Source organism: Lemur catta, chromosome 1 (assembly GCF_020740605.2).
Source record: "Lemur catta isolate mLemCat1 chromosome 1, mLemCat1.pri, whole genome shotgun sequence".
Lineage (NCBI taxonomy): Eukaryota > Metazoa > Chordata > Mammalia > Primates > Lemuridae > Lemur > Lemur catta.
In genome coordinates, this window is record NC_059128.1 from 173,641,470 (window position 1) to 173,660,361 (window position 18,892).

Sequence of the window (18,892 nt, forward strand, 5' to 3'; positions counted from 1 at the left end):
GGAACACACATTTCTTCTACAAATAGAATTTAAATTTCATTTTCAAAAGGAAAAATTTTGTGTGAAGAGGGAAGTTCTGGGAGGAGGGTGTGGCTACTTTCCAGACTACAGTTGATGAAACTGCACAGAATTTTATCCTATTGCCTAATATGGACTCATATATGAATTGCAAAATGAAGAATGATATTGAGCATTTCCTCCAATAATCCATTCTTTTACAGCATTTCCAGAGCAGTGCCTGAGAATCGACAGCTTCAACGGATGTCTATAAGATATCTAAGCAGAACTAGTGTTCTATATTACAGTTTGCTTTTGAGTGGGCATATCCCACACATCACTCTCCAAATCCCACACCAGAAACTCAAGAGCTCATCAGACCTTCCTTGGAAGTGTGACTGCTGCTGGTCAAAGTTCAGGCAGAAAAGAGGTAGGTGAATTCTTCTGTTCCCCAGGGCTAGAAAAGAACAGCAAAACCCAGTCTGTCAGTTAGAAAGCTCCATCCTGTGCATAACTTTTAAGAATTTCTTAGCTACTTGGCCTTGGAGAGGAGGAATCTGATCCTTTGCATTGGTTTTGTGAGTTTCCATCCACCACATCTGCATGCCGAGGACTCTGCTGGATCTGCCCGGTCAAACCTCGCCGGCTCTGCCCGTCCCCATTTTAAACCTTGGAACTGAATCTAGAGTTCAAGGCTTCTCCAGAACACAAAACATTTTTAACTTATTAATTTTTAAAGTTTTATTTGTGTGGCGCTTTATAGCACCTTCCTGTAGGTTCTCGGTAAACCCCAGTAAGGAAGATTTTCTTGTCCTTATTTTACAGATGAGGGAGTTGAGTCTTGCAGTGGTTGTGTCTCTCCCAAGGTCACACAGCTATAGGAAGGTAGCAGAGGCTGGGTCACAGGGTCCTCTGATGCCAAGCCCTGTGCTTTTGTGCAACACCCACCCTTTCTTGTGATTAAAAACTAAACCAAACCAAAATGAAATGAAATACTGCTTCCTCACCTAGCTAATTTTGTCACAGAGTCACTGTGACCAGTGATTTGAGTACATGGCACCCAGCTTCTCTACCAGTGGCTTACATGTTCTCCCAGAGATATTGTCAGGGTGTAAAATTTTAGGCTTGCAAGCCTAATGGAAATTGAGGCAAACCACTCTGCATGTGGCTTTTTCACTTAATGTTTTCTACGTGATCCTTCCATATTAGTTATCAATAACTTGGAAGGGGTAGGCAGATTTCTGAGCCTGATCATTACAAATCAAATTCAAGAACCTGGCCATCATTCCCTCCCCTGATGCTGAAAACCCCACAGTAGTTCCTTATTACTTACAAAATCCAATCTAAATGTTTTTCTTTTTAAGGAGTAGGGGAAGTGAGGTTCAATTTCTTTTTCTTTTCTTTCTTTCTTTTTTTTTTTTGAGACAGAGTCTTACTCTGTCACCCTGGGTAGAGTGCAATGGCATCATCATAGCTCACTGTAACCTCAAATTCCTGGGCTCAAGTGATCCTCCTGCCTCAACCTCCTGAGCTGGGATTACAGGCACACTCTACAACACTGGCCTAATTTTTCTATTCTTAATAGAGACGGGGTCTGGCTTTTGCTCAGGCTGGTCTTGAATTCCTGAGCTCAAGTGATCCTCCCGCCTCAACATCCCAGAGTGCTGGGGTTAGAGGCATGAGCCACCGGGTCAATCCCATCTAAATGTTTAGCCAGGAATTCAAAGGCCTCCACAACCTGGCCCTAAACCACCATTCAAAGTTTACATCCCTATAATCCTATATAAAACTCTCTGCCCTCCCCTGCTGGTTTCTCTGCCCTGTGGGTTATAAACCTTTCATAACATATAATTTTTCCCATTCTCTTTCTTTCCCTAACTTTCTATGTCCATTCAGTTTTGTCTATCATTCTTTTTTTATCCTTGAACTTAAAACAACCTTTAAAAACTCCTAGACAGGCCAGGCACAGTGGTTCATGTCTGTAATCTTAGCACTTTGAGAAGCTAAGGCAGGAGGATTGCTTGAGGCTAGGAGTTCTCGACCAGCCTGAGGAAGAGCGAGACCCCATCTCTACAAAAATAGAAATAATAGTTGGGTGTAGTGGCACATGCCTATGGCCCTAGCTACTCAGGAGGCTGAGGCAGGAGGATGGCTTGAGCCCAGGAGTTTGAGGTTGCAGTGAGCTATGATGACACCACTGCACTCTAGCCTGGGTGACAGAGTGAGACCCTGTCTCAAAAATAAATAAACAAATAAATAAAACCCCTAGAAAAAATTACTTTTCCTGTAACAGAAACCATATTCTCATGACTTCTTTATACCCTTCTTTAACAAAAAAAAAAAAATCCTATTTTTCTTACACACTCTGTACACAGAATTGTTTCTCTAATATCTAGTAGGGTTTTTTTCACTTTCATTTTTTTTCCAAGGCAAGTGTGAAACAAAGTTTATTGAGGAAGGACAACACAGGTTTACAGAGCACAAGCAAGATATAGGTGTACAGAGTAAGAGTAAGATACGTTCGCCACAGATAATGAACAGACCCCCGTTGTAACAAGAGGACCTGGCCCATCATATTGACAGTAAATGTTTGTTAACTGAATGACTATTCCCAAATGGATTGTCAGTCACTAGAGCTGTGTAACTAGTTCTTCTTTATCTCACCTACAGAGTCTTGAAAGGGACATTATGGATGATTGATTGACTGATTGTCCCTCTGGTGTTTGATGTTTATGTTCCAGAGATTAACCCATCACCCCTGCCTCAGGGGCATGAGCTGGTGAGCTGCTTTGGCCTTTTTAGTACATTTGATGAACACTGGTGATTCTCAGGTGATTCTTTCTAAGAGCTCAGGTTGGCTGTGGCACCCCCCCCATCCTTTGGATTGCCATAAAAAGGGATAAATCAGATCCTCTTGTACAAAGAGATGTACCGTGCACCTCTCTCTCACAAATGAGATCTGTGGCTGTTGTCCTGCCTATCTGTTCTCTGTTTCCCCCCATTTCAGCCTTTCCAGGGACTGACTGACTTTGGTTTCTGTGCTTTTGTTTCCCCACGTGAAGGATTCTACTAGAATCAATAATTTCATTAGGGATTGAATAAGAAATAATTTGAATATCAAAAAAGAAAAATTCTTGTAGTTGATTGAAACACATCAGAAGTCCATAATGACAAAAGAAAGCCAGGGACAAATCTCATGTGTCCCCATTTGAACCAGCTCTTTACTTTGAAAGTGGATAACTGGCAGGGGAGAAGTCAGCATTCATTTTGCCTTTCCAGTAGCAACTCTACTGCTGAAACCAAATGGCCTGAGTGGAGAAAGGAAAGCTCTACTTTACACTTACAGATGTATAGATTACATTTACACATATGCAATTACTTCACAGTGCTAGAGTCATCTCATAGTCCCTAATGAAATTATTGATTTATGCAAGGATTATCAATTGATATTAAAACCTCCAAGAATGAGGAACTGGTTACTCATGTGGTACCAAAGTTATAGCACTTGGGTTAGTTTCTGGTCACAAGAGATTAAAAAACATAACTATATCATGGAGGGATCAGGCTATTCCCAACTTAACCTAGTGATCATTTATGCCATTAGCATCACTACTGGTGAGATAACTGAGCTACTTTGTATTATCTGATGTGACACAATATTAAGTATACAGCATCACATATATTATATTCTAGCCAAGAATGTTTAACTTGAATCTAACCAAATATTTATAACTAACCTATTTAGATGAAATATACGGAACATGGGAACAAGCTGAACATCAATATGGTGACGCAAACAAATGTAAAAGAAAGCACATTCTTTAGGACAATCGGCCTGGGCTCTCCACAAATCAGTGTAATAAGAAAAAGGACTGTTCTAGCCTCAAAGACAGTTTAAAAACATAATTAAATGGAATGTGTGGATCTGGATTAGTTCATGCTTTGTACAAACCAGTTATAAAGCATATTTGGGGACCAAATGGAGAAATTTGAATACATACAAAGTATTAGATAATATTAAGAAATCAATGTTAATTTTGTTAGATGTGAAAATGTTATTTTGTCAATATAGGAAGATGTTCTCATTCTCTGGAAATGCATAGTGGGAGTGTTTAAGGCTGTATCAGGAGATTACAACAACAGAGATTTATTTCTCACTCATTCCGTCACCATCACAGGTCAGCTGCCACCCTCCTTGTCAGCTGCAGTCAAGTGTGCAGGCAGAAGGAGCAGCCCTGTCTGGGACATTGCTGGGCTTGTGGCAGAAGGAAAAGACAATGGAACCACACCATGACTCCTGGATTACGTGGGTTGCACTTCCACTCACGTTTTATTGGCTAAAGCAAGTCACATGGTTAAGTCTGGCATGAATGGGGTAAGGAGGTGTAATTTTCCTACAGGGTGGGAAGTAGAATTATTTAGAAATCAGTGACAAAGAGAAAACAGCATCTCAAACCCTGAGACATAACAAAATTGTTTCTCAGGGAGAAAATTATAATGTAAAATCCAGATGTTAGAAAGCAGGAACGGCTGACAGTAAATGAACTTAGCTTTCAACTTTAGAAACTAGAAAAGAAATAACAAACAAACCGGAGAAGGTAGAAGGAAGGAATTAATAAAGATAAAATAGATAATATGAAATAGAAAACCAAAAACAATAGACTTAAGTTCTATGTTTTGACAAGATCAAAACATAGAAAGCCTTTGGCAAGTGTGAGCCAGAAAAAAGAAAGAAAGGAAGAAAATAGGCTCAATAACATTAGGAATAAAAACAGAATGCAGAGATTATAAAATTTTTTAAAATGCTGTATACAACTTTATTCCAATGAATTTGAAAATCCAGACCATGGGGAATGACTCTGTAGAAAAATGTAAAATGTCCCAAATGTACCAATGTACCACAACTGACTCAAAAAACAGAAAGCCTGAACTTACCAACAATAATTTAAGAAATAGGTAGGAAAAGATCTACCTTCAAAAAAAAAAAAAAAACAAGTCCACATGGCCCATAAGGTAAGGATCTACCAAGACTTCAAGAAGAGATACCCCCATGTAATATGAAATGTGTCTCATGGGTTTGTAAAAGGTGGAGAATTTATGAGGAGCAGATTATCACTTTTCAGCTAGACATGGCATATGGCCAAGGTCTGGTCAATGAGATGAAAGGATAAGAGAGGGATATGTGCTTCTGGGAAAGGTTTTCTTATCCAGTGAGAGGAGCCAGGGTGATGAGGACCCCCTGCTGCCCCCTCCCTGCTTTGGGGTGTTGCCCTGTGGATGTTGCAGGCATCCTGGGACTCTGGGTACACACAGCCAACTCACTGAGGATGAGGTGGAAAGAATCCAGATTCTCCATGATGTTGCTGAGCACTGAACTAACCCTACATGAGAAAAATATATTCCTGTTATATATACCACTTTCATTTGGTTTTTCTGTTACTGGCAGCTGAAAGCATCCTAACTGAAATATATGCGCTCTACCAAACTTTTATGGCATAACTACACCCCAGAAAAAATCAATGGTTTCAGAGCCCAGAAAAAGTTCAAGTGCTTTCCAGGTCATTTTGCATGTGTTGGTCTTACATAATCCTAATACTACAACTAGGCATTCTCATATACTATTTCTAAAAGGATTTTTTCTTTTAAATCCAATATAGTACTGCAGTCAGTCTACTGAGTGGTTTCAATGACAAAATAGAGACAGAAACTTCTGTCTAGTCTTGAAAAAAATATGCTCTAAACAAGTTCTTATCTGAGTAGTTAAAGTACATTTTATTTTTTCTGTCAAGATAACTTAGAGACAAAACAGAATATAGCAATGTTTTTTTCCTCCTGTTTTTGTTTTTGTTTTTTTTTTTTGCCCACCAGGGGTTGAATGCTGGATTTTCTTCCTGTTTTAAACAGCAAGATCATTATGGCAATTGTTATGAGTACAATATATAATTGTTAAGCTTTTGATCTCTTAAAAACTAAAATGGAATCCTTGACCAGATGGTTGTTAGAATGGTTCACACTTTATTGAAGTATTAGCACTGGTTGTTGTCCATAGCACATTGATGTTTAAGAAGCTTCCTACAGCTTATGTTATGAGGCATTAAGTGACAGTCCAGTGTATTTTGCCCATCTTGTGTTCCAGCCAGCAGATGCAATTCAATGTTAACAAGTTAATGAGTTGTTTTCAGTGAGATTCAGGGCAGTCAATGAATGAATAACTCAGGTATAAATTTTTCTGCTTTTTAAAAAAATTTAAAAATTAAGGCAAAATTAAATATGTGCCCAAAATGAATAGAGTAACACTCTTATACTTCTGTTAGGTGAGTGGCCAAGTGATTCCACACCAAGGAGTTGTGACATACATGGGGCTGATTCAGGTGAATCTAGTTACTGGAGGGAACAAAGAACAACCTTATTGAGGAACTGGAAGGGGAATGTAATTAGCAGGGACTCAGGAACATAGCAAGGGTCAACCAGGAACAGGAAGGCAAGGCAGATACCCAGTTACCAGAAACATGGAAACCAAGGTCAAGGCAGTGTCAGGGTGAAGTAAAACCAGCCCTACCCTAAGCATTGTCCCTAGAGTTGGAGGCAGTGCTAAGCCTGGAGGCAGGAGGTTATGGGTAGTTAAGAGCGGAACCAAAGTTCCAAGAAAAGTTTATCACACCAGACATATTAACTGCTTCCTTAGAATTTCAGTTGCTGTCAGAAAAGCCTGATAAACTACTGCGATGAAAAGATCTCTTTATTTCCTGGGTCTAAGAGAGGCCGACCCTGGGAAAAATTATGAAGACAAAAAGCCTTGTGTTTAGTGTGTGCACATCCCCCTTCCAATCTTCAAGTTAACTCTAGAAACCAAAACACATTCACTCTAGAAGGCTGGCTCATTCGAGAGGTCCAAGTGCCTGTAGGACATCGCATAATTAAGCCCCTTCCATAAAGACTTGGCAAGTAAACATTTGGCTCTAACTTCCAAAGTAACTGTTTGAGGATCAGCTCTATTTGTAAATCTGGGGACCACTAAAGGAAGTTAATTCTGCTGGTACTCGCCTGTTTGAAAGAGTCCATCCCTAAAGGCCACAGGCAGCCAGTGGCTTTGTCAGCTCAGAAGCTGTGCTCTTGGGGGCTGTCCAGCGGAACACGACATGAGGCCACGATGGAGACTAAAGCTTGGATTTCAGTTTCTTTTTGGCCAACGTGCATTTGTCAGAAATGAGATCCCGGCCGGGCGCGGTGGCTCACGCCTGTAATCCTAGCACTCTGGGAGGCCGAAGCGGGAGGATTGCTCAAGGTCAGGAGTTCAAGACTAGCCTGAGCAAGAGTGAGATCCCGTCTCTACTAAAAATAGAAAGAAATTATCTGGCCAACTAAAATATATATATAAAAAAAAATTAGCCGGGCATGGTGGCACATGCCTGTAGTCCCAGCTACTCGGGAGGCTGAGGCAGAAGGATTGCTGAAGCCCAGGAGTTTGAGGTTGCTGTGAGCTAGGCTGATCCCACGGCACTCACTCTAGCCTGGGCAACAAAGTGAGACTCTGTCTCAAAAAAAAAAAAAAAAAAAAGAAAGAAATGAGATCCCACCTTTCTACTGGACTGTCATTTTTATCCCTCAACATCACCCAAAGGACTTCCATTAAAATGTTTACTATGGAATAGAGTCGAATGCTGGTAAGACTCAAAGGATATTTTACTTCCTACCATTTTGTCAAGTTGAATCCCAAGGCCTGCTGTTGTCTTTTTCTAGTTTTCCATTTTGTCTTCCCTTTTTCATTTCCTCTCCCACCTTCCAACTTTACTTTAGGTGTGACCGTCTTGAACCAGAGTACTGGAACAAGTACTACAGTGTGTACTAAGAAGATTCTGGCATCCTGTTAAACACCAAAACATTTTTTCCCTCAAGAAAAGGAAATACAAATTGATTCATTCTCAGGATCCACAGATTTAGCAAGCTTTAAAAAAAAAAAAAAAAAAAAGCTGTGCTTAACACCACACCATGGTACAATCACCAGGACCTTCCTCTTTTTATGACGTCCTGGGTATGTGGCAACTTCATCGGGTTATTTCAGAATGCTTTGTAAACAGGGCGGGCACAGTCAAATACGGCTGAAACATGTCAGTTGTACTTGTTTCTCATTTTCTACATGTGTTTTCCCAAAGGCTGCTTTCCCAAAGGGAGCCCGAGGAGAGGCTTAATCATCTGTTATCTCTCTTGCAGCTTCCTGCTCAGTCAGTAGGAACATCCAAAATATATGAACACTTCCTGTCCCTTCCCATTTTGTATAGCCCACGTGCTAGAGAGATCAAGTTTTCTGATCTAACTTCATGTAGGCTTACGTGGCACATGGGAACATAAGTCCAACCACTAAATGCTATGATTACCCTTCCTCTCATCCTAGGTAAGGGTGATCTCCCAAGAAATAGAATGTGTTTATCTTTCCTTAGTCATTCGAAAAAACAAAAGTCTGTTTTCAAATGCCAATGTCCAGTTACAATATCATTATAAATCTTGTATCCACAAAAGATCTTAGTGAACATATAGCCCAAGAGTTCTTAAGCTGGTGCTGTGAATATACTTGGAGGAGTCTATAACCTCCCCCAGCAAATTGTCAATGATACAGTGGAAGATGTGCCTGGGTAGGGTGTTTGGGTAGCTGTTTCTCTTCCTTTCTCAGAAACCTGAAAATATAAGGAACTAGCCTTAAAATATGGAAGTTCTTGGAAGACCAGTTTTCCTAATCTCATAATTTTATCCCCAGTCTGAGGTCCAGTTCTTGCAGCTTACTCTGAAAGAAGAGTCTGGAAATGGAGTGGAAAAGAAAGGAGTCAAGGCCTTGCACATAGTGAGCCCTGAAGAAATGTTTGTTGAATGAATCAACAAATGCGTGAATGACTCCAGGTTGAGAGGCTAGTTTTTTTTCCTTTTGTTTTTTTTGAGACAAGGTGTCACTCTGTCACTCTGGCTAGAGTGCAGTGGCATCATAATAGCTCACTGTAAGCTCAAACTCCTGGGCTCAAGTAATCTTCCTGCCTCAACCTCCAGAGTGGCTAAAACCACAGATGTGCACTACCACACCCAGCTAATTTTTCTTTTCTTTCTTTTTTTTTTTTGGTAGAGAGAGGATTCTGCTCTTACTCAGGCTGGTCTCCAACTCCTGAGCTCAAGTAATCCTCCCACCTTGGCCTCCGAAAGTGCTAGGATTATAGGCATGAGTCATGCACCCAGCTGAGATGCTAGTTTTTTAAGGCATTTAAATAGAAGATTGTAGGATTTCTCTCTTCTTTCCTCTTCCTAATAACATTCTAAATCTCGGAATCATGTATTTGACGGGGATCAACCCCACCTTTAGGTCAAAAGTAAACCCTGTTGGGCTTCCCTCAATCAGCATATCCCATCTCCCTGGCCTCTGTGATTGGTTTAGGATGAACACAGTACCCAAATCAGGGCAGCAAGGGCCAATGAGACAACATTTGAGAGTTTTGATCAGGCTTTTAATGATACAGAGTTTCTCTTTTCTGCTGGATTTGAACCTGAAAGCATGTAGGCCCAGAAGCTTCTGGAAACTAACCCCAAGGTAATGGAATCAACAAAAGGAAGTCAAGAATTCAGAATTTGTTTGTATCATTTGGGCCCTGGATCAAAACTTTCCTGAAACCTGTAGAATTTTCAGCAATGTTCACTTGTAAATTTCCCTTGTTGTTTAAGTCAATTTAATTTTGCTTTCTGTTCTCTGCTATGGAAAGATCATACATACAAGCTTATGTGATTTGCAGGAAGTTGAAACACAACATGTATTTATAGAGATTTCCTAACTCCCAAACCAACATTTAACCAAAAGACAATTTTACTCATAATATTCCCGATAAGATAGAGTTATGTACTTGCATACAGTGCATTAGAGATAAGGAATTTGTATAAAAGTAATTAAGCTATAGTCTTACAGTGAGTTGGTTGTGACACAATAGTTAGAATCAAGGAACTTGAATTCCCACGCCCCTAGAGACATTATCAAGTCTCTTAGGAAATAATGTTCAGATATTGCCTTGACATTTAAATTTTCCCTCATGTGCCTCTTAGATTGTGACAGTTCCTGCTAAAAAGGACATAGTCACCTCTCTGATGCAATTATTTTCCACTAAAAACAAAATGTCAAACTGAAAGGAAAAGGAATTGTTTAAATAATATTAAGTCAGTTATTTCTATTTATTTATTTATTTATTTTTCAGACAGGGATTTGCTGTGTTGTCCAGGCTGGAGTGCAGTCGCACAATCACAGCTCACTCTCGGGCTTAAGTGATCCTCTCACCTTGGTTTCTCAAAGTGTTGGGATTACAGGCATGAGCCATCGCACACTACTTAAGTCAGTTATCTCTTAATAAAATCAGATAACACAATCCTGGCCACTAGGAAATTGGATTCAACTTTTGAATTACTCCAGCTTTGCCCTAGGAGTTGTCTAGTACACACACTAGAAACCCACGGCTTATTTAAATAGAAGGAAATAATAGAAGGAAATAAGTCCTGATCATTATTTGTGAGATATCTTTGTTCAAATAAAGATGGAATATGAAAAGATAAGTCCTACTCTTCTTTTAGCCCCCATATCCTTATTTATAGAAAGATGCCCTAGACTTCAGGATATAGGAAGTATTTTGTTTGCCTTCATTATTCGTGACCTCTGAGGGGCAACATTTTTTATTTACACAGTTTCTAGAGAAACATGATTTTTCAGGTTTACAAAACTTTATTTTATTTTATTATTATTTTTTTAGGGACAGGTTCTTGCTCTGGGCCCAAACTGGAGTGCAGTAGCCTGATCAGAGGTCGCTGCAACCTTGAACTCCTGGCTCCAGGCAATCCTCCCAAGTCAGCCTCTCAAAGTGCCCAATAACAGGTGTGAGCCCCTGCGCCTGGCCAAAACGGTATTTTAGACTAATTTTTTTTAAGCACATATTTTTGATGGTGAGTTTCTGAGTTAAGGAAGCAACACAATATGATAGAAAGAAGGCCTTGCCAGGAGCAGAACACTCTTAGGTCTCACTTTATGTATCTCATTAACTTTCTATATAGACTAAATTTCTCAGTCTCTCTAGGCCTGTTTCCTAATCTATGAACAGAGGGGCTCAGACCAGCTGGTCTGGAGGGTCCTTTCCCTGGTAATCTCGGAGTCTATGAGATATGCTCATCCTACTACAATGCCAAGAACCATAACTTGAAACTATACAGCCTCTGTAGTTTTTAGTCCTTCGCAGTGACAATCAGAAATAAATTGTCAAGTTTAGAATGACAATAGTTATGAAGGATTCTTGAGTAGGGAATCAAATAACTGAAATTTGACAGGAGCATTTAAGTTTTATACAGAAACAAAAAAGGCCTAGGCTAACTTTTAAGATTCAAATACTTTCAAGGTTTGTTGTAAAACAGTGATAAAGCATAAGACAGCATTCTTCAGTCTGCTGTGCCCTTGTACAAGGAAATTCTTTCTGGCCCTCTTGAGTCAGTGCTCTTCGTAAAAGAAGTAAATAGAAAGACTGTAGTGTGCATTATCTCAGCACATTACATGTCCAAGGGGCCTGATTATTTCACAGATATCTTCATGTGACATCCTTATAATTTCAAATTTGAGTTAAATTTGCAGGTTGCTGTCTAACTGACATATCAAATGAAAGTAAATCAAAACTTATTGGAGACTGATATCTTAACTCCTTCTAAGACTAAAAATAGTTTTGTGTTTTAACAGACCTCTGTGGAGTTTAAAAATTGTATTTTTAGTTAGGTGAAAAAATCAATGTAAAAACTAAATGTATGGTATATAACAATCCATGACTGTTTTGGCTTCATTTGCACTTTTTTTTAGTGAAAAGAGCAATATTAAGTTGAATCATACAAAATTGCTGTCTTCATAGGTCAAAATTTCATTTGGTTTCACCTAATACCTAGTATCTCAATGTATTTAAATGTTAGTTCTCACTCTGTTACTAAATAAATTAAATCTTCCTTTAAGGAGAAAAACAAGTTTGCAGGTAGGAATTTTGAGTCTCAGAGTCTGTAATGGGAGGAGCCAGTTACACTAAAGCACATTTTTTCCAACCATTTAATATAAACTGTCAAAGTAGTACAACATGTACACAATGTTTAAAAAATCAAAAAGTACGGGCCGGGCGCGGTGGCTCACGTCTGTAATCCTAGTATTCTGGGAGGCCAAGGCGGGAGGATTGCTCGAGGTCAGGAGTTTGAGACCAGCCTGAGCAAGAGCGAGACCCCCGTCTCTACTAAAAATAGAAAGAAATTAGCTGGCCAACTAAAATATATATAGAGAAAAAAAAATTAGCCGGGCATGGTAGCACATCCCTATAGTCCCAGCTACTCGGGAGGCTGAGGCAATAGGATCACTTGAGCCCAGGAGTCTGAGGCTGCTGTGAGCTAGGCTGACGCCACCGCACTCACTCTAGCCTGGGCAACAAAGCAAGACTCTGTCTCAAAAAAAAAAAAAAAAAAAAAAATCAAAAAGTACAAAAGGACTAAAACTGAAAAGTACATGTATCCTGCCTCCATCCCACTGGAAAAACACCTAAGACCTTCAATCTTTTCTAGTTTTATTTCATCTGGTCACTCTCTATTTAGCTGTAACATGCTTATAGACTTATTTTTTTATTAGTCAACTTCAAACACTATCAACTCTCAGCCACAAACAATGAGCTATTTGCAACCTGTCCTCGTTTGCTCTCCATTTCATATTTTGTTGGTCATAGTATTATTTTGTTATTCTATTGGCTTCATTTACAATTTTAAGGAACATAAACTCCTACTTCCAGCTCTACCATCTTTAAACAATATCTCTTAACTGTATGAAAAAGAGACGAATTTTCCTTAACTTTCTTCCTTCAACTCTCCCTCTTCTCTGTAGACCTCTTGACTTCTGTCAGCTCCAGTATTACTTTTATATTGTCAGAGTTTATAACATTTACATTGTGTTCTATGACTGGTCATTCAGATGACCCTAAGTATTGAAAGTCAATAAACTGCAATTATACTATTTTAATTATGTAAATAGTATTCACTGCAGAACAAAGTACAGCAAATAGAAGAGAAACTAGAAAGAGGATGGTGGGCCACTAGAAATAGGATCCTCCAAACATCAGGGTCAAATAATCAACATCCTCAAACACTCTATTAATTGCTCCAAACAAGCAATACTACTTTTAATTTGCTTTATATTTGGAACACAGTTTTCTGCTCTTTTTAAATTGCTTTTAATTTTCCTCCTTAACAAAAGAAGCACATGCCTTCACAACATGACTAAATTTTTCCAGGATCTTAATCCTCCTCTCTGTGGCATGGAATCCACTTTCTGCTTGCAGACAGACATTCTTCTCTATTGGAAACCAGTTGCTCACTTGGCCTTGTACAGCTGTCATTCTAGGCCTGCCCTTCAGTGCACTCCTGGGTTAGTACTAGTATTTCTTGAATCCCAAGTTTTTCTCATTCTTGGGTTCCTTTTTCTTTCTTTTTTTTTTTTTTTTTTTTTTTGAGACAGAGTCTTGCTTTGTTGCCCAGGCTAGAGTGAGTGCCGTGGCGTCAGCCTAGCTCACAGCAACCTCAAACTCCTGGGCTTCAGCGATCCTACTGCCTCAGCCTCCCAGGTAGCTGGGACTACAGGCATGCACCACCATGCCCGGCTAATTTTTTTTTCTATATATATTTTTTAGTTGGCCAGATAATTTCTTTCTATTTTTTTAGTAGAGACGGGGGTCTCGCTCTTGCTCAGGCTGGTCTTGAACTCCTGACCTTAAGTGATCCACCCGCCTCGGCCTCCCAGAGTGCTAGGATTACAGGCGTGAGCCACCACACCTGGCCTCCTTTTTCTTTTTACTGGCCTATCCTGAATTGTTTTTTTTTCAGAAAGGCTTAGTGAGAAGTGGGCTTTCTGAGTTCTGACGTCTGCACACGTCTTTATTTTACTCTTACAGCTGATCAGCAGCTTGGCTGGGTATGATGAGCCTCAGTGCTCCACTGTCTTCTGTCCCTTGTGTGTTAGTGATGGGAAGACTTGTGCTGATCAGACTTTTATTCTGTTGTAGTTGACCTGTTATTTGTTCTCTGAAAGCTTTTAGATCCTTAGGGCTTTATGTACCTTAAAATATCACAAGGTTATGGTTAAATATGTGTCTATTTTTATTTGCTTAGTACTCAGTATACTTTTTCAGTCTCAAGACTCCTGTCCTTGCCTTAACTATAGGAAATTTTCTTCTATTATTTCTCTCATTATATTCTCGCCCATATTTTCTTATCTTCTTCTGGAACTCTTAGTTGAATAGCATCTTTCCTGAATTGACCCAATATGTGTTTGGACTTCTAAAAATATTTCTTTCCCTTTGTCTTTTTGCTTTACAGTTTGAGAGATTCCACTGATCTTTTCTTTTAGCTATTATGCTGATTTTTTAAATTTTAGCAATTATATTTTTAATTTCCAATAATTACTTCATGTCTCTGACTGCTAATATATATGTATAGGGGTGTGTGTGTGTGTGTATAATCAACTTCTTGTCTTATGGATACAACAGCTTCTCAAATTTTCCTAAGATCACTAATTGGAACACAAAAAAATTCTCTTATGAATTATCTTTTTCCTATAAGGTCAGCTTTTTTTTTAATAGACCTTTGAAAACTGTTAAATCTGTACCTTCTTTGATTTTTCAACTACCTGAACCAGAAAAATGTGTATCAAGAAAATAGGTTATCCTTTGGCCCCAGTTTTTAAAAACATTCTATTAAGAAAACTTTATACATAAAGTAAACAAAATCTAATGAATCCTATCATTTGTCAACCTAAAAGAAAGAAGCTGAGGCAAAATTAATATACAGAGTTTATTTGGACCAAGGTTGAAGACATACTTCCAGGGAACAAAGGAGAGGCTGAAGTGTTTAAGAAAAAAGAATGAATCAGGAGGGGGGGCAATCACAAAAGTTCATCAGAAATTCTTATTGGTTTACAAAAATAACCTTGGTTAGTGATTGGCAATATATTGTTGAACTATAGGGCATATGGCATTTTACAGCTACTTGGCAGTCAGTTTGTCTAGTGCCCTACCAGCATAGCAAGTGGCTTCAAGAGGTGATTACTTAGCCAAAAGGGGAGTGAAGTGACTGTGACTGTTATTTCATTCCAGTGCCTCTGTGGGGCTGGTAATTTAACAGGAGATGTATTTCTCAGATAAAAAGTCTCTTCTCCCCCCGACACCCAGCTTCCATAAATCAACATTCTGCCGTTCTTGTTACACCTATACCTCCACTCACTCCTGCAAATTTTTATAACCAAATTATTAGGTAAATAATCTTTCACACTGAGTTGGTCATTTGAATTTATTTTTCATGAATTATCATGTTAGATCATATCATGAACTTTTTTGTAAAATACCTAACATAGCAGTTGACAGTATTTAAAATTATAATGACAACAACCCAACAACCACCATTTACAGAGGAGTTTATGTGCCAGATACTGTGTTCATGCTTCACAAACACTAGTTCATTTTAGATGATCAATAAATGCAAGTGTTATGCCCTTTAATTTGCAAAGGACATAGAAATTCTGTTTGTTAAAGGATTATCAAAAGCATTCAGTATTAAAACCAGTTATGTGGAAAAGGACATTGCTTTGTGAAGAGGGATATGTATTCATGACTGGGTTTCTCAGACATAATAAAATGCCAACACAATTATATCTGCTGCCTGTGGGAAGAACTAATTCTAAAGAAATCTTAATATCTATTCTCTGAGGGACAAATAATGGCTTTTCAGTGATTCGGTACCATAGTCACATCAGCTATAACATCAAGTGATAAATAAGATATGGCTAGAAGAACTCAACACTTTTTTCTGTACACAAAATTCTAAAATTTAAAAATGAAACTAAGCATTGTAGTAAACTATCTTGTTTATGCCTGTAGAAGGTAGGAGATGGATTCTGCTCTCTGGAGAGCATATTCAGTAAGTGGACCACAAGTGTTTCTCTCATTCTGCCTCATTCAGCTTTGCTAAGTTTCCCCAGAGTTCTGCCATTGTCCACTGTGGAGGTAATATTGGGTGGTGGGGGAGAGATGGGTATTTGAATCCAGGTGCTGTCATTTGATAGCTTTTTGACCATGGGTGAGTTACTTAACTTCTCTAAACATCAGTTTCCTCATTTACAAAAATAGGGAAGCAGTTATCTCCCAGTTAGGGTATTTGTGAAGATTAAGAAATAAATCACACTAAGCAAGCAGTAGTATAGGGCCTAGGACTTAGTTAATAAATGATCATTATTATTACTATGGGAATTATAAGTCTCCTACTGGTAGGGCTGTCAGATTTAGCAAATAAAAATACAGGATATTCAGTTAAACTTGAATTTCAGAAAGACAAAAATAATTTTTTAGAGTATCTACATTCCAAATATTTCATGGAACATATTATACTAAAAAAATTATCCATCATCTAACTAAATTCAACTTTAAGTGAGCAAAGTAACTTCTCCTTTAAAAGAGAAACTTGGGGGTGGGACGAAAGAGAGAGAAACTTAGGTCCAGGTGCCCAGGTTCACACCTGTAACCCCAGCACTTTGGGAGGCAGAGGTGGGAGCATCATTTGAGCCCAGGAATTCCAGACCAGCCTGGCAATAGCAAGACCTCATCTCCACAAAAATAAAAAAATAAAAAATTAGCCAGGCATGGTGGTGCACACTTACAGTCCCAGCTATTTGGGAGGCTGAGGCAGGAGGATCTCTTGAGCCCAGGAGTTTGAGGTTGCAGTGAGCTATGAGGATGCCACTGCACTCTAGCCTGGGCAACAGAGGAAGACCCTATCTCAAAAAAAAAAAAAAAAAAGGAGAAACTTACTTAGGTATAGTAAAATAAACCTACAGGGAATACAACTGTGATTAACTTTGATATTTCATCTGTTCATACTTAGTAGGCCAATATTACCCAATACACTCAGTATTTTCTCTTTCAGGTAATGCTCAAGTATCATACATATCAGAGCAGCAACTAGTTTCCGTGTTTTGAAGTAGGATGTAAAAATTTTGCCAAACTGAAATCTGTTGGATTACTACACTGAACTAGTCATGGGTGTTAAAATTGCTTACTGAATTATATTTGTATCTAAATTCTCATTGGGAAAACCACAAAGCTCTAAGTATAATATGAAAGTCATACTAAAAATATACAAACTACAAATCTTTGACAGCACCAATATCTTTGAAAGACTATTTCATAACGTCTTTGTTTACTATGTTTTCTTTGTATGTGCCAGGTAATTATTTCTCAAACTGTGCTTGTTATTGGTGCACACACACACACACACACACACACACACACACAGAATAAAGCAGATGGGTTTTATACTGTATTCCAGACTTGATATCTTCCCTTTTAACCAAACTAAAAAGCCTGTTATCAACTCTGCCAGTCCTTCAGCTCTCCTCTAACTTGCCGTTATATTAGTGAGATAAAAATAGTTAACTACTTCCATTCCTTAGTTCTATTTCAACCTTGCCTATGATCGAAAGAAATGCATTCTAGTCTGCTTGCATGGTATCTTGCTATTTCTAATATTAATTTCATGCCAAACTCTCCAAAACACTTCTACAAATCTTTCAATGTCATTAGCTCAAAAAATAACTGGATTTTGGTTATCATTTCCAAGGTCATAACTACTAAGTTAGCTGCCTTAAGCACACAAAAAATTACTTTATAAGAATATATTCTACCTCTTTTCCTTTCGTGGAAGGCATAATTCATAATTTATTGCTTTGATAATAAGCGAGGAAAAAAGATGCATTTCTTTATCCACTTACTCCCTATAAAAGCATTTGCGAGCCGTGTTTAAACTTCCAGAAGGATCATTCCAAACAATAAGGTGTGTGTTACATTTCTCCATTCATAAGTTTCATTTGCTAATAAAACAGAAAAGTGCTCCATTTCTTTTTTCTAAAAAACGCACCTTCTGCCCAAACGCCTATTTAAGCCTTTTCCTCCTGCAGCTCCAGGCCGAGAGCACCGTGCTCTTCAGCTCCATCTCGCGTAGGGAAACGCTGACTGCACCCTCGGCGGCGCCCAAGGGCAGCGTCCATCCCAGCGGAAAACATGAAAAGCCGGTAACGTTACTTAGGCATTAACGCTAAATGAAGTATTGATTTCCTGCAGATTAAGAATTGGAGTGTCTGTGCAGGAGCAGACATTTTTCGGTTCATGGGAACCCTAGGAAAGCATGTATATTGATAAATTCAACTGAATCTGGAAAAAATTATACTCCATTTCATTAACACTGGCATGTTTAGAATGAAATTCCCATTGACCCGAGATTCCCGGTTAAATACTTCAAAAGAGCCAAGTAAGGACACCCTCTGAGCAGCAGCGTGTAATTAATACCCTCACGAGATCCTACGGCAGAGTATCTTTTCGAAACGTCATAGAGCCCCAAGGAGAACTCCCGGAGACGGTGTGGAAGGCAGTTCGGGGATGGGGTGGGTAAGTCCCCTCCTCGACGAGGATGACTCGGGCCAACTGGAGTCGTTTCCGTGCTCTCCTCGTCCGCCTCGTCCGTGCCGCCGCGGGCAGCCCCTCCCCGTGGCCCGGGCGCGCCCGGGAAACCCGGCCCTCCTGAGAAACGCGCGGGCCGGGACGCCCACCTTTCGCTTATTATTACAGATGTGCTTGCTGTCAAGCCTTTATGATCCTTAAGCGTGTCGCTACACGTAGTTCGGGCTCCCTCCGACCGGGGCCGAGCGAACCCGAGGCTCCGGCGGGCCCGGCCGGGGCGGGGCGTCTTGGAGGCCTCGGGCTGCGCCCCAGCCGCGGGCGGGAGGCGGTAGCGGCGGCGGCGCGGGCCGAGCGGCGCGGGGATTGGCTGCGGCGGGCGG

General features: G+C 39.6%; 1 long non-coding RNA gene across 2 annotated transcripts; it reads left to right on the plus strand.

Annotated features, from left to right (window-relative positions):
• The first annotated feature begins 218 nt into the window (after positions 1-218).
• LOC123630114 lies at positions 219-18,841 on the plus strand. Of its 2 annotated transcripts, XR_006732593.1 has the most exons (4): positions 219-427; positions 2,668-2,776; positions 4,176-4,372; positions 18,014-18,841. It is a non-coding gene; the product is annotated as an uncharacterized LOC123630114 (long non-coding RNA). The 2 variants fall into 2 exon arrangements; XR_006732592.1 differs by lacking the exon at positions 18,014-18,841 and having other exon boundaries at positions 4,176-4,739.
• The last annotated feature ends 51 nt before the right edge of the window (positions 18,842-18,892 follow it).